We start from the raw sequence: 16,569 nt of genomic DNA on the forward strand, positions 1-16,569 counted from the left end.
GCCTCTGCTGGGCATGTCAGAATTCCAGCTTTTCCCGCAATTCCCGCATCCCCGGCACTGGGACCCGGCCGGGAACGGCCCGCGGTGACTTTGGGGAGTGCTCCTGAGCCATGCCAGGGAGCTGACCTTGAGGAAGGAGCTCAGAGGCAGCATTCCAAAGGGAAAAGCCAAACCCACCCGAGCCAGACGCACCGGTTTTAGCAGGGATGAGGTTTTTTTGGCAAAACCTCCGTTTTCTCACCCAAACCTCCTCTGGGTGCGAATGCGCGTTTTCCCTGCTCCCTGCCCTCCAAGGAGCACCTGAGGCCATGGAAAAGGGAGGACCCCGCTCCATCCCCGCTCCATCCCCGCTCCATCCCTCTCCCCCGGGCCCCAGCGCTCCCTCCTCGCCCTCCTCATCCCATTCCCGAGCTCCTCGCGGCCGTGGAGAGCCGGGATCCCAATGATTCAGCACTTTCCCCGCTCTTCCCGGTGGAGATCGATCCCCGGCAGCGGCTGCGGGAGGATGCGGATCCCGCGGCCGCCACTCACCGCTCGCCGCCGGGGCCCATCCCAAGCCCAGGTGCGTTTTCCCGATGGATTTTTCGGGCCCAGGATGTTCTTCCGGAGGGAAGGCGACAGGAAAGGAGCGAGGCGAGTCCCCCGCAGAGCAATCCGCCCTCCCCTCCTGCTCTCGGCGCCCCAAAGTTGCGCTGTCACCCCAAGGTCCCCACCCGGGCTGCGCTCCCCGTGCCCCCGCACTGCCACCGCGGGGTTTTGTCACACGCAGGGACACGGAGCCGTGACGTAAGAGCCAAAATCCCATCACATGCCCCAGCTCCCCCCTCCCGGGGTCCTGACAGCAAAAACCGGCAGGTTCTGGGGGTCAGCGAGCGGGTTTAGGAGCCCAAACCCGCGCTGAAGATGCGCGGATCCCCCTCCGTGCGCATCCCCGAGCATCCCCCGAGAGATTCCCGCATCCCGGCGCGTCCCCATCCCGGTTTGTCCTTACCCGGAGGAGCTGAGGTGGCCGCAGCCGGGGCTCGGTGCGGGCTCGGTGCGCCGCACTGCGCGCTCCCGGGCGCGGCCGCGCCGCACTGCGCGCTCCCGAGCGGGCGGAGAGCGAGCGCGGCCCGGCAGCGGCAGCAGCGGCAGGAGGAGGAGGAGGATGAGGCAGGGAAAGCAGGGAGGAAGGCACGGGCTGGAGGGGAGGGGGCAGAGCAGGGGGAGGAGCTCATTAGCGGCGCCCTTAATGAGCAGCCGCAGGCGCTCAGCGCGGGGCTGAGCCCTGCCAAGGCTGGAGGCGCAATCCGGGGATAGAAATGCGAATTTTGGGCAAGGAAAGGAGGAGTTTGGGTCACCCCGAAAAACTGACCCCTCCTAAAGCCTCGCACGCAATTCGGGTACAGAAATGCCAATTTTGGGCAAGGAGAGGACGAGTTTGGGTCACCCCGAGGGTGCGGAGGGTCCCTAAGGGCGAGGAGCGGCCCCCGGTGCTGCTGGAGAGGAGCGCGAGTGGCACCGCGAGGCTGGGGGAGACATCGGCTGCTGGCGCTGGTGACAGTTGGTGGCACTGGTGGCACCGGTGACACTGCTGGCATTGGTGGCACCGGTGGCACCGGCGGCACTGCCGGAACCGGCGGCACTGGTGGCACTGGTGACACTTCTGGCGCCACTGACATTTCTGGCACTGCTGGCACCGGTGGCACTGTCCCCTCGTGTGACCCCTCGGAGGTGACCGAGCCCGGACGTCCCCGCAGCCTCTCGGCCATCAGAGCTCTCGGTTTAATTAAAGCTCCCCCCGCCACTCCCAGCGAGATTTGTGGCCTCGCCTTCCCGGGGTTTTTTATTGAATTCCCGATTTTCTGCTGAGGCTGCAGAGCTGGGATTGATGGAGGTGAAATGTCTGGGAGCGCCAGAGGGAGCCTGGGTTTCGTCTCGCTGCTGGATTGAATATAAAATATGAAATATTTGATTATAGAGATGGATTAATGTATGAATTAAATATATCGAATGTGCCAGTGGAAATCGTGGAGTCAGGAATCAGGGAATAGGTTGGGTGGGAAGGGTCCTTAAATGGATCCAATTCCATGGAATTGCATTCCATGATCCCAGGTTTTTCCACCCTGCCCTGGGACACTCCCAGCCACAGAATTCTCTGGGAATTCCATCCCCACCCTCCCAGGGAAGGATTTATCCCAATATCCAACTGAACTTTCCCCTCATTCAGTCTGAGCCCATTCCCCCTCTCCCTGTCACTCCTTCCCTTGTCCAAAGTCCTTTTCCATCTTTCCTTCACTCCCTCAGCTCCTGGAAGGCCACAGCTGGATCATCCCAAAGCCTTCCCTTATCCAGATGGATCAATCCCAATTTCCCAGCCTGGAATTCCAGCTGAGGGAATCTCACCTGAAGGGGTCTCACCTGAGGGGGCAGAGGGGCTGAATCCGCCCCCTCTCCTGCTCCATTTTTATCCCAAAAATCCATTTCCAGGTCTCACCATCCCATGGAAATGAGGGAGGAATTCCCGGGGCAGAAATTCCATGGGGATCCCTGCGTTTGTTGGATCGCCAGAGGGGGAAAAACTTCCTGGGGGGATGTGGGGACACAGCTGGAAAATCCAGGTTTGGAAATCCCAATTTCTCTATGGAATAACAGATCCAGGGAGCAGCTGCTGGGAAAGGAGGGAGATAAATCAATCAGGAATATTCGGGGATGGAACAGAGTTCCAGACACCCGTGCCCAGCTGCTGGGAGCTGGGAAAACCAGGGAAAAGCCATGGGGAAAAACAGGGGAAAGGCAGGGGGAAAATGAGGAAAAAGCCATGGGGAAAAACATGGGGAAAACTGGAAAAAAAAAATGGGGAAAACTGGGAAAAAGCCATGGGGGAAAATGGGAAAAAACATGGGGGAAAATGAGAAAAAACATGGGGGAAATCGGGGGAAAAAACATGGGGAAAATTGGGAAAAAGCCATGGGGAAAATCAGGGAAAAGCCATGGGGGAAAATGGGAAAAAGCCATGGGGAAAACAGGGAAAAAGCCATGGGGAAAGACAGGGAAAAGCCATGAGGAAAACTGGGAAAAATCAACGGGGAAAACTGGGAGAAAGCCATGGGGAAAACCAGGAAAAAGCCATGGGGGGAAATGGGAAAAACATGGGGAAAAACAGGGAAAAAATTAGGGAAAACTGGAAGAAAAACATGGGGGAAATTGGGAAAAAGACATGAGCAAAACCAGGAAAAAGCCATGGGGGAAACTGGGAAAAAACATGGGGAAAACCAGGAAAAAGTAATGGGGAAAAACTGGGAAAAAGCCATGGGGGAAATTGGGAAAAACTCATGGGGAAAATCGGGAAAAAGCCATGGGGAAAACTGGGAAAAGCCATGGGGAAAACCGGGAAAAAAACATGGGGGGAAAAAAAAATCATAAGGAAAACCAGGAAAAAGCCATAGGGAAAATTGGGAAAAAAACATGGGGGAAACTGGGAAAAACCAAACCATCCTCAAGGATCAGCAACAAAGGACAAAAAAATCCATGAGTTAAATTTGGGGACGTTTTTCCACGGATGTCACCAAAGTCAGGGATCTTGTCCCTGATGCTGCAGCTTTGGGAACATCAGATTTCACCAGGCTGTGCCTTTTCTGCCTGGATCCTGCTGGATTTCGGGTGGGAGAAGGGAATTTCACTCCGGAGCTGCCTCTCCAGCAGTGCTGACTGCTCCTCCAAGATGCTGATCCCAGAGAATTCCAGAGGGATCCAAGGACACACTGCACTTCTGGAGATGCTCAAAACCTTGAAAAGCTTTTCCCCCCTTTTTTCCCCCCCTTTCCCCCCCTTTTTCCCCACTTTCCCCCCCTTTTTCCCCACTTTCCCCCCCTTTTTCCCCTTTTCCCCCCTTTTTCCCCTTTTCCCCCCTTCCCCCCCCCTTTTTCTCCCTTTTCCAGTCTTTTCCCCCCTTTTTTCCTCTTTTTCCCTCATTCCCCCCTTTTTTCCCCCTTTTTCCCTTCTTCCTTTTCTCTTCTCCCCCATTCATGGCCACAAATGCCTGGGAAGGAATTAAAATATTCCCTTTTTTTGGGGGGCAGTTTCAATGGAAAATCCCATCTGGAAAAGGCCACAGCCCTCACAAAATCTGATTTACACCACAAAAAAATCTGATTTGCACATCACAAAATCTGATTTACGGGGCTGAGCTCTTTGGGCTGTGAGCCAAAATTCCTCATTTTTCCATGTGGATACCTCTGGAAGAGGGAGAGAGCAGGAGGAAAAACTTGGAATTTGCTTATGGAGGAAAGAAAACCGGGATGTGTCTCCTGGCCTTATTGGAGCAAGCAAATCTGGTGTAAAAATGATCAAAACTCCTCAAAAAAAATAGTTGGAAAACACCAAAAAATCACATAAATGGGATGGAAAATGAATCCTGAAATTCCAGATTTGTTTGGGACAAGGAGGGCTGGGATCAGATGGAATTTCAGCAGGGAAATCCCTTCCCAGATCCAGCCTGGATCTTCATCCTCACCCCAGACCCTGTGGAAGGTCCCTTCCCTTGGCTTCTCCCTGGAGATTCCCAGCAATCCAATTATCCCAGTGAATCACGGGATGGAAAAGCGGGAAAATGAGTTCCTCCAATCTCTTTGGGAAAATATTGATCAGCCTGAAAGCCTTGGGAATGATGGATTTGTGGGGAGGCTTTAGGGACAGATGGTGATGGATGCACATCCCAGGAACTCGGATTTTATGGATGCACTTCCCAGGAACTCAATTTTCATGGACACACATTCCAGAATCTTGGTTTTTATGGATGTGCATTCCAGGAACTCAATTTTCAGGGACACACATCCCAGAATCTTGGATTTTATGGATGTGCATCCCAGGAACTCAATTTTCATGGATGTACATCCCAAAATCTTATTTTTAATGGATGCACATCCCAGGAACCCAATTTTCATGAATGTACATCCCAGAATCTTGGTTTTTATGGATGCACATCCCAGGAACTAAATTTTATGGATGCACATCCCAGAATCTTGATTTTTATAGATGCACATCCCAGAATCTCAGATTTTATGGAGCTTCTCCTGCCCCAGGACACGGATGATCCCATGCAGGAATCCTGGGACACGGAACTTTTCCAGGAAATCCACAGGAACACGGGCAGAGGGGTTTGGCCTCATCCACTGTTTATTCCATGTTAATCCAGGAATTAAAACCTGGATTGGGATTTAGATTAACTCATCCCGAGTTTCTTATTCCAAAAAAAACCCAGCACAAATTCCAAAGTGGATTCCCTTGGGAGTAAAATTATTGGAATTAAAGGAGAGGGGATTGCTCCTTTCAGTGATCCAACTCCGGAGCTATTGGAATTCCCAATCCCAGAGGATGGAAAATCCCTTTTGAAATTCCCAAAATTCCCAAAAAGTTGCGGTTTGGGGCTGCCCGAGGTCGGGGAGTGCCACCTGCTGTCCCCGCCTGTCCCCGCTGCGGGGATTGATCCATCCCAAATCCCAGCACCGGGAATTCCCGGCCATTCCCAAACATTCAGGATGGGAAAATCATCACCTGGAAAAATCAGGGATCACAAAAATGTTCCCTTCATCCCACTGGGACAGCAGCAGGAATTTCCTCCTGGGAAAGGAGGAGTCCAGGATTTGAAAGGAGCTGCTCAAAAAGCTTTGGAATCTCGGCATTCCTGGAGGTATCCAAGGAATTCTTGGATGCAGCCTCAGGGTGGGGATCTGGCACAGGTTGATGATCCTGGAGGGATTTTTCCAGCCTCAGGAATCCGGGAATTCTACACGGCCACAGCTCCTGGATTCCATCCCTGCCAGGGTGGGATATCCAAAGGGAAAGACCGAAATTCCCAGGAGGGAGAGGCTGGGATGGGGCTGGAACTGAGCAGGATTTGGGAAAAGGAAAATCACCCCAGGGAAAAGGGAAAGAATTCCAGCAGGGCAAGGTCGGGGAGTGCAGGAAAAAGGGAAAAGCAGCAAAGCTGAGCTTGATTGTTAATTAAAAACCTGCCTCTAATTAAGGATATTTAAGGGGATGATCCAGAGCTGATCCCATGGCAAAATTCCCGCTTGGATTTGATGATCCAGAGCTGATCCCATGGCGAAATTCCCACTTGGATTTGTTTCCTGGGATGTGTCCGGAGCGTTTCTGGAGGAATCTTTGCCCAGGCAGGCTCCAGGAGAGGAGAAGGATTTGTTGGAGGAACTGGAATCTCTTGGATCCTACAGGAATCAGAATTTTCCTAGGAAAACAGGCCTGGAAAATCGTGCTTGGGAAGGCTGAATCCATCCTGGAGCCAATTCCAGGATCCTCCTTCACCACTAGATCGCAGCACATCCCCAATTTCTGCCTCCAGCGCATTCCCGGGCAGGGAAAAGGAGCCACTGGAACATCTTGGAATTAGTGGAGCAAAAATCCAGGTGGGAAATGGTGCGGAAAGAAGGACACGGCCGAGAACATTCCTGCCCTTAGGATGAATCCAACCTCCGGGAATTTCCTGGATGGGCTGGGAAAAAATGCCCTGGGCAGCATCCAGTGTGTCCAATTTTCCTTTTTCCATGGGGAAAAATGCTGGAATGGGATCACTGGGGTCTACTGGTCTCCCAAAGTCCTTGGGTAAACTTGTCAGCATTCCCAAAATCCCAGCCCTTGTCAAAACAACAATCCCTTTGGGAATGCTGAGCCCTCTCCTTGGAATTTGTGAGATTTGGTGGCCACAATCCTGGGAATGGCTCCAGAATCCCCCTCCTGTGGGGTTTTTTTGGGATATTTCTCCCATTTTTAACCCAGCTCCCATTAATCCATCTATTCCTCAGCAGGGAGTTGTATCCAGCTCCAAAATTCCATTTATTCCCGTCAGGAAGAGGAGAAATCCCAGGACATCCCTCAGTTAATAAAATCAACATTTAGAATATCGGGGGTTTATTCCCTTTTCCTCCTTTCCAAGTTGATATTTGGAGTCATTTCATGGAAAAGCCTCCGTGATTCCAATCGATCCCAACCCCCTTTCCAGCAGAACCCACGGAATTTAAAACACTTCCAGCTCTGCCTTTCCCTCCGGAGGAAGATGGGAATAAATCCTGGGAGCCAACCATAAATCAAAAATTAATCTCCCCGAAGTGCCCGGCCTGTCCCGATCCCTCAAACAACAAAACAGCGGGAATTTATCACGGGAATTCATCCCGGTGCCTGCCAGGGGAGGATGGATGAGGGTGGAAAAGCAGGGAGTTAAAAAACATGGAAAAAAACCCATGGAAATCCCGGATTTTCCAAGGAAAATCTGTCCAGATTTTTGTTTGGATGGGAACAGCCCCGCAGCCAGCAGAGCTCCAAGGAATCCTTGGATTTTTTTGTGGGAATTTCGTGGGAAGGGGCAAAGGGGGAACAAAGATTTCCATGAATTCTCCGAGGCTCTCCAAGTGTTTACATCCAAGGAATATTTTTCCAGGGTAGGAAGCAGAGGAAAGCCCCAGGAGCAGCTCCGGAGCTGCACCTTCCTCATTCTCACATCCCAAATCCCAATGGATCCATCCCAAACTCCGGCAATTTTCAAGCTGATTCCTCTGAATCCCAAAATAGCTTTTCCCTCCCCACAATTCCCAGCCTTTTTCGCTGCTTTTCCTGCAAAAAATTCCTTTTGATCTTTATTTTTCCCTTCCCTCTCTTCAACAAACGAAACCCCAACTCAGCAGCAGGAATAATTCCCACTGGAATTGCTCCGGGAACCTCTGGATCAGGATGGAGTTTTCCATCTCCTAAAAAATAAAAGATGGATGAAGAAATTAAAGGAATTTGTTAAAATAATTCCCTGGAAGTGGTTTTGGAGTCTCCTGGAGCGTTAGGGGACAGCTTGGACAATTCTCCCTCAAATTTGGCTTTTATTGGAGCTTCTCCTCCTGTTTGGAGCTGGGATTTTTGGGATGCTGCTCCCAAATATTGGAATATTTTAAGGAATGGGATTTAGAAAGTGTCGGGGCTCGGAGGCTGCCTGGGTCATTTCCAAAGGATCCATCCACTGCTTCCATTTCTTTACTTCCCACCTCAATTCCCACCAATTCCCATCCTAATTCCCATTCCTTCCCACTCATTCCCACTCCTTCCTGCCCATTCCTACCCCTTCCCACTCATTTCCCTTCCTTTCCACCCTTTCCCACCCATTCCCACCCTAATTCTTACCACCCTAATTCCTACTCCATCCCACTCATTCCCACTCTTTCCTGCCCGTTCCCACTCTTTCCCCACACAAATTCCCACCCCAGTTCCCACTCATTCCCACCCTAATTCCCACTCCTTCTCACTCATTCCCACTCCTTTCCATCCTGCCCATTCCCACTCATTTCCATCCCTTCCCATTAATTTCCCTTCCTTTCCACCAATTCCCATCTTTATTCCCACCCCAATTCCCACCCATTCCCATGCCAATTCCCATTCCCCCCCATCCATTCCCACCCCAATTCCCATCTCTATTCCCACCCCAATTCCCACCCATTCCCACCCCAATTCCCATTCCCCCCCATCCATTCCCACCCCAATTCCCACTCCCTCCCTTTCATTCCCACCCTTTCCCACACCCATTCCCAAGGATTTCCGCGCCACCATCCCACGTTAACCCTCAGAGCCTGGCACGTTCCTTTGCTGGATGCACAAACACGAACTCATTAGCAGCGCTAATTAGCAGCTCTAATTAGCGCGATGCTCCAAAGGGAAGGGAAATGAAGGAGAGGCGAAGGAAGAGACGGAGCAGAGGGGGGAGAGATTGGGAAGGGGGGGAAAATCAGGAATACAAAAGGCATGGAGAGAAAAGACCGGGATGAAAATGGAACCGGGGCTGTTCCGTGGTTCTGCTCAGCCAGGAACAGCTCCAGGAAGGATTCCTGATATTCCCAATATTCCTGATATTCCCAATATTATAAATATTCCCAATATTCCTGATATTCCAAATAATTCTGATATTCCAAATATTCCCAATTCCCAGCTGGAGCTCAGCATTCCAGGGAATTCAAACTACCGAAGAGGAGTGACAGAGAAATCCTTCCTCTCTCTCCTTCCCTCATCCTCATCCTCCTTCCTTGTCTTCCTCCTCTTCCTCCTCCTCCAGATACAAAAATCTGGAGTATATAGGATCCAAATTCCAGCCGGGATGGGATGGGATGGGATGGGAATGGGATCCATGGGATGGAGTGGGATGGGATCAATAGGATGGAATGGGATGGGACTCATAAATTATGGGGTTGATGTTTTCCCTGGGTTTTTTCCCTGTTTTTTTCTTTTTGTCCTTGTCCCTGTTCTTTTCCCCTGTTTTCCCTGGGGTTTTTTCCCTGTTTTTTCCCCATTTTCCCTGGGTTTTTTCCCCTGTCCTCATGCTAGAGCTGCTCCAACAAAACCGTTGGAATGACAAACGCTGCCCTCGCCTGCGATTCCGCTCACGGCGCACGCAAAGGATTCCTGACCTCAGGACCCTTTTTGAAGGCATAAAAATCTTTATTTCCATCCCTCCCGATAACTCCACAGCCATCAGGGCTGTTAATTGCCGAAACATTCCAAAGGTTGACAGAAAATTGCTGGAATATTCCAAAGGTTGACGGAAAATTGCGGATCAAGGGCTTCTCCCGCCTCGCCAGAGGAATAACTGGGGACCTGGAGGCTGCCCCACGTGTCCCAGCCCAGCTCATCTTTCTGGATTTGGTGGCTCGGTGTCACAATGAGAATGTGGATATAAATCAGTGGGAATGAGGCAGGGAATGGGAAAGTTGGGATTTTGGGATTTACGGCATGGTCTGTGATGTCCACAGGGGTTTGGGATGATCCATATGGACACAGATGCAAACGAAACCAATCCTGTGGCTTTATTCCAAATAAAAAAGCCTCCCATCAGGATGGCTGGAAAGTGGGATTTTCCCATTGCTCCAGACCCTAAATTGGTCCAAAAAATCCCATTTTTTGGGGGAAATTGGTTGGGACTTAATTAGGGAGAAAAATTGCATTAATAAATCTAATATTTCGCCCTGAAAATGCCTGTCCCATTGGATCAGGGCTCTCTCCTGCCTTTCCTGTCGGATTTGGATTATTTTCCTGCATTTCCTGTAGGATTAGGGCTCTTTTCCTACTTTTTCTGGACCCCCCAGCAGGCCTGGAGTGAGGATTTGATTCCCAACCGGAATCTGAGTAGCAGCAAATCAAGGATTAATCAGGTGCTATGAATATCAGCGTCCCTCTCCCATTCCCTTCCAGCAAACCTCAGGATCTGCACATTCCCAAAAATCCCCTCGGATCCCTCCCAACCTCCCTTTATCCACCTTTTCTCATTCCACATTTTTCCACGGGAAGAGAGGGGGAATTTCCATTCCCAGTTCCCGGGCACTGTGGGTTTAACAGGTGGATGAACTTCCCCAGGCTCCTCCAGGTGGATGAACTTCCCGAGGATATTCCAGAGCCCTTCATTATCCCGGAATTCCTGGTTTCCTGCATCCAGGAGCCCCTGGCGTGGCCATGGCAACTGGTTTTGCTTAAGTGCAGCTCGAGAGCAGAGTTAATTTTAGATGAAGTGAGGAGGGAGCTGCTGCAATCCTTGGATTTCTCCTCCCAGAATGATTCCCAGGAATTCCTGCACCACGGCAGCCGCCTAAACTTCATTATCCAGGGAATAATTCATTATCCGTGGAATTACAATGAGGTTTGGGTTGGGAGGGGCCTTAAAGATCTTGTTCTGACCCCAAATTATTAATTTGTGACTGATCTGTGGAGTTGATCCTGAGGAAAGAGAATTATCTGTTATTCCCTCAGTTCAGGGGGGACATTTTGGGGCTGGAGCGTGTCCAGGGAAGGGATGGAGCTGGGAAAGGGTTTGGAGAATCCTGAGGGAGCTGGGAAGGGGTTCAGCCTGGAGAAAAGGAGGCTCAGGGCGAGCTCTGGCTCCCAGCATTTCCCAGTGTCTGAATTCCCAACATTTGTCAATGGGTGAATTCTCAACATTTCCCAGTGTCCAGAAACTGAATTCCCAACATTTCCCAGTTCTCAGAGCCTGAATTCCCAATACTTCCCAGTTCTCTGTGCCTGAATTCCCAACATTTCCCAGTTTTCAGTCACCAATCCCCATGAAGGAGCCAAATTTCTGCTCCGTGAGCTCCTCCAACTCCATTTTTTTCCATTCATATTTTGCTGATGGATTTCTTGGCTCCCGTGCGGGAGCCAACAGCCAAATCCAAAGGAACTTTTGGAGAGAGCTTTCCAGAAAGTGCATCCAGAGCTGCCCGTCCCCAGCAATCCCAGAGCCATCCCACCGGGAAGGGGAAGGGAGGGAAGGAAAACGGAGCCAGAGCTCGGAGTTCATCCCAAAAAATCTCCTCCCGTGCATCTGCTGCAGGAGTCATTCCATCATTTATTTTTAAAATCCAAAGCTGCTCACAAGGAAATTTTCCAGGTGAAATTTGTCCATGGAATTATTTTCTGGGAGGAATTGTCTCCATTCCAGCCTTTCCTCAACAAATCCGAGCCGGTGCTCGGGATAATTCCATGGGAATAATTCCATCCTGAATGGTTTGGGAGCATCTCCAAGGACTTTCCATGAGTCCTGAGCTTCCCAAAAACCCCAGGGTGTCGTTGGATGCATGGAGCTGTCTCTTCCCAAGGAACACTCTGCAGGATTTGCCCTCATTAATCCTCACCCTGTCATTAACCACAGCATTTAATTAATAAATTAGCATCTGGTTAGGCACGGACAGGACGTGGATCAGCAGGAATGAGTCTCCTGAGGCCGTGGATCTGCTGCAGTGTTGGGAATACCAGGCAAGGACAGGAAAATCCCGTGGGAAGCGGCGTGAGATGGATCTGGGATGGTTCCACTGTGATCATCAGCCAGGATAATTCCTGGGTTCTGGAAAAGGAATCTTCACCAGGAGCTGAAGTGCCAGGACACAGGGAATGGCTTCCCACCGCCAGACGGAAGGGATAGATGGGATATTGGGAAAGAATTCTCAGCTCTGAGGGGCTGGGATGGAATTCCCTGAGGAGCTGTGGCTGCCCCTGGATCCCTGGAATGTCCAAGGCCTGGTTGGATGGAGCTTGGAGCAGCTTGGGACAGTGGGAGAGGTTGGGGGAGGAATAGGATGAGTTTTTGGGATCCTTCCTGCCCAACCCATCCCAGGACAAGGCCATTCCAGCCAGGAATGGAGCCTGGATGCATCCCAGTTCCAGCAGCAACATTCCCGTGCTTCCATCCCATTCCTGAGCTGTCACCTCTCCCCTGAGACCTCAGGATGATCCCAGCCAGGATCCCAACCCCATCCCGGATTTGGGATTAGCAAACAGGGGATTTGGGATTTATCCCTCTCCCTGCTGCATTTACAGCTCATTTCCCTTTCACCTCCGGCTTTCCTGGGAATGCTCTGCCGGTGTTACAAAACCCAGGAATTATTATTCAAGGGAAGGAGTGGGAGAGAGGCTCGAGATGCGAAGCGATCCTTAATCATCCCCATCATTAGCTAATTGCCGGAGCCGAGTCCATTCCGAGGAGAACATGGAATGCTAAATTTAGACGGAGCAACGGGATCTATTCTGGGGGATTCGTGCTCTCCCCGCCGCGGATTCTGCCTCCCGCTATTCCCAGGAATGTCAACACCGGGGACTGGAGTAGCAGCGCCAGCCTCGCCTCCCGTGGGCTCCCAGCAGGAGTTCCTGGGAATGTGGGAATGCGGCAGGGCCTGGGAAGTGGCTGGAAGGAGGATCCTGATGGATCCTGCACGTGGATTTTTGGGGGGAAACGTGTTCTGTGCACGGTTCTGATGGTGCCGTGTCCAAAAGCACCTTGGGATGGGATGGGATGGGATAGAATGGGATGGGATGGGATGGGATGGGAGGGGATGGGATGGCATCCATGGGGTGGGATGGGATCCATGGGATGGGCAGGACAGAATCCTGCCCAGTGCTCCACTGGAGAGGAAAGTATGGATCAATTTTCCTCCTTTTCTGGGGTCCCAGCCTGCTAGAATTCCTTCTTCTCCTCATTCCCTGCTCCCCATTTTCAGAGCCGTTTTCTAGGTCCTCCTGGAGACTTTCAAATGGAACTCCAGCACCAGAGCTGGGATTCTCCCACATTGATTCCTGATTCCCATTATCCTCCAAGAGCAGGGCTGGACTCTCCCACACCCATCCCAGATTCCCATTTTTTCTATCATTTTTTCCTATCATTTTTTCCTCCAAAGGGCAGCAAAGCCCTTTGGAGAGGAAAGGCCAATGAAAGGGAAATGAGGGGGAATGAGCTGTAAATGGAGCAGGGAGAGGGATAAATCCCAAATCCCCCATTTGCTTATCCCAAATCCGGGATGGGGCAGCAGGAAAGGCAGCAAAGCCCTTTGGAGAGGAGGTCAAAGCAGGATCTCCCACCTTGATCCCTGATTGCCATTGTTTTCCATCGGCAGGGCTGGGATCTCCCACACCCATCCCTGATTCCCATTTTCCTCCCAAAAATTTGCCTCCGTGGCCACGCGCCCTCCTCTCCCTGTTCCCCCACCTCAACCCACACATTCCCAATTTTTTGGGAGCCTGGCAGGAGCTGCGCCGCCCCTTCCCCTCACACCTCCCATCCCTTTGGATGCTGCAATTCCCGGGAAAACTGACAGCATTGGAGGGGGAGGGGAAAAGTCAAAACTTAATAAGACATTAAGACAACAGATTCATTAAAAAGTCGTTAATCCCTGTCAGGAGCAACTTTAATTAACAAATGCCAGGAACTGCGGCACTGCCACCGCTCCTGTGACCACCTGAGTGCCACTAATTAAATGCCAGTTAAAATTCCCCGGAATCTGGCAGCACATTTTCCGCCCGCTGCCAAGATTTTCTCCGCAGCCTCCGAGTTCACCTCGTTTGTCATTGTCCTCCCCGTGCTGGATCAGGGGGGTTCTTGGAAAACATTCTCAGCTTTCTCCTCCCCTTCCCAAGAAAGGCTGTTTGCTTCTCCACGTGTTTTTTTGCCAAATTTCAGTTTCTTCCTGGATTTTTGGAGCTGTGGGAGTGTTGGCTGTGCTGTTTTCCATGGAATATCATCCTGCAGGCGCTGGGATAAGGTTTAGCAGGAGATGTCCGTGCTCAGGGGCTCAATGACCTCCCTTCCAAACCATTCCATGATTTTGGGAAGATTTTCTTCATCCAAGACTCCTTCAGCATCCACAGCCAGGAAAAATCCTCATTGCTCCTCCTGCCCGTGGGTGACAGCTCTGGTGGGACCCTCATTCCCTGAGGATGCTCCTTGGCCTTCCCAAAAATCCCTTGGGGAGGAAATGGGGTACATCTGCCCTGTTGGGAATGTTGGGATTCCCTTCCCTTCCCTTCCCTTCCCTTCCCTTCCCTTCCCTTCCCTTCCCTTCCCTTCCCTTCCCTTCCCTTCCCCTCCCTTTTCCCCCTTTTTCCCTTTCCTTCCTTTTTCCCTTTTCTGTTTTCCCTTTTTCCCTTTCTTTTTTCCTTTTTCCCCCTTTTTCCCCCTTTTTCCCCCTTTTCACCCCTTTTTTTCCCCTTTTCCCCCTTTTTTCCTCTTCCCCCCCTTTTTCACCCTTTTCTCCCCTTTTTCCCTTTCCTGTTTTCCTTTCCCCCTTTTTTTCCCTTTTCTCTGTCCCTTTTTCCGTTCCCTTTCCCCTTTCCCTTTTTCCGTTCCCTTTCCCCTCCCTTCCTCCTCTGAAAACATTCCCAAAATAACAGGATTTCTTTCCCCACTTCCTGCCGACCTCTGTTGGCAAAATCAAACGGAATCGATTTTTCCACAGGGCTCCCGATTTCCCGGAGCCATTTTCCCTCGCCCTTTGATGTGACGATCCAAGGTGTCCCCTCAGCTGCACAAACTCCTCATCCATAAAATCCACGGCATTCCCACGCTGGGATTTACATAACGGGGACACAGGAGGCATCAAAAGGAATTGGAGATGAGGTCTAGGAGTAATTACGGATCCCGTGGAAAAAAGGGAGCGGGAAGGGGGGAACATGGCAAACACTGGGATGTTCCTGTCTCTCTCAGTGAATTTCTCCTGTTTTACCCCAAAATTCCAGCTCCAAACACCCCAAAGTGTCCCAGTTTTCCTTGGGAGTGGCAGCAGATGTGCAGGGACACATCTGGAAGGAGCATCCTGGGAGAATTCTTGGAATGTCACCAACCCAGCACAGGGGGCTGAGCCCCAAGGGGGGACAGGACACAGGGTGGTTCTTCCCGAGGGGATTTGCAGCTGGATACAGCTGGAAGCGCCTGGGATACTCCAGTGCTCCCGGAAGGGAATGAGGTGATGTTTAATCCCAGAAATCAGAGGATCACTCCATCAAGCTCCTCTGGAATTTAGGAAATGAGTTTGGAAAGCATTCCCAGCATCCAGCACCAGGGCCTGATCCAAATCCATCCACACACCCAAATTATTCCCAACAAAGCCTGGATTCCATGGGCCAGATCCCACAGTGGAATTCCAGGGCACATTTGGGATCACAGGATCCCTCAGAGGGAAAATTCCCCATAAACCATCCCAAACTCTCCATTTTTTGCTGCTCCAGAGGTGGAGCTGAGCCCCAGGGCTGGAATTTTGGGATTTCTCCTCTAGGATCAGAACTCCTGGACTCCCACACTCCTCTTCCTCACACCCCAACCCTCTTCCCACCCTCAAGGCTTTCCCTCAGCCTAAACAAACCCGGGGATAAATAATCCGAGGATTTGGAGATGCTCAATCGCCATGGCAACCCTGCAGGCCTCCTCCTCCTCTTCCTCCTCCTCCTCCTCCTTTTCCAGCCAGGAGCATTCCCAATCTCCCACCGCCTTTCTGGGAACTGGGACAAACTGGGAGCAAAACCTCGTCCTGCCCAGTCTGAGCCTCATCAGCCCCCCCAGGATGTGCCAAAGCTGCGGAAAAACATTTCAGTGCCCCCCAAAAAGCAGATCCCAGGGTTTTTCCCCTTTTTTTTTTTTTTTGGAAATCCCCATAATGAGCCATTCCCTGGTGAGCTGGGGCAGTGCCAGGATGGGAAGAACAGAGCTAGGGAATGTGAGTGAGGAGAAATAAATGAATTTGGGGGGACAGTTTTGGCCTGGTTTAGTTGGGATTTATCCCTGTCCAGCCTCCAGTGAGGGTTTGTGAGGAGACAGCAGGGCCTGGAGCTCTGGGATCATGGGAAGGGCTGGGAAAAGGAGAGGGAGGAAGCTCCAAGAATGGGAATGGGTTGGACTGGAAGGGGCCTAAAATTCCAATTTTAGGATTGCCAGTGATCCCATTCCATGGGGAGGGACATTTCCACCATCCCAGGTTTTTCCAGGCTGGCCTTGGACACGGGAAGGGGCCTAAAACTCCAATTTTAGGATTGCCAGTGATCCCATTCCATGGGCAGGGACATTTCCACTATCCCAGGATTTTCCAGACTGGCCTTGGACAATCCCAGGGATGGATCAGCCCCGGATTCTCTGGGAATTCCATCCCAGCCCCTCTCCAGGGAGGAATTCCTTCCCAAATTCCACCCGGTTTGTGACACTCAGGTGTGTCCCCACAGCCAGGAGGGAGGGACGAGGTGGCTCCCGTTGCTATGGGAACGGTGGCACCGCCAGCGCGGGCTCTGACGCCCACC

Source organism: Melozone crissalis, unplaced genomic scaffold, assembly GCF_028551555.1.
Source record: "Melozone crissalis strain CALT ecotype California unplaced genomic scaffold, PUWL_Pcris_2 ptg000253l_1, whole genome shotgun sequence".
Lineage (NCBI taxonomy): Eukaryota > Metazoa > Chordata > Aves > Passeriformes > Passerellidae > Melozone > Melozone crissalis.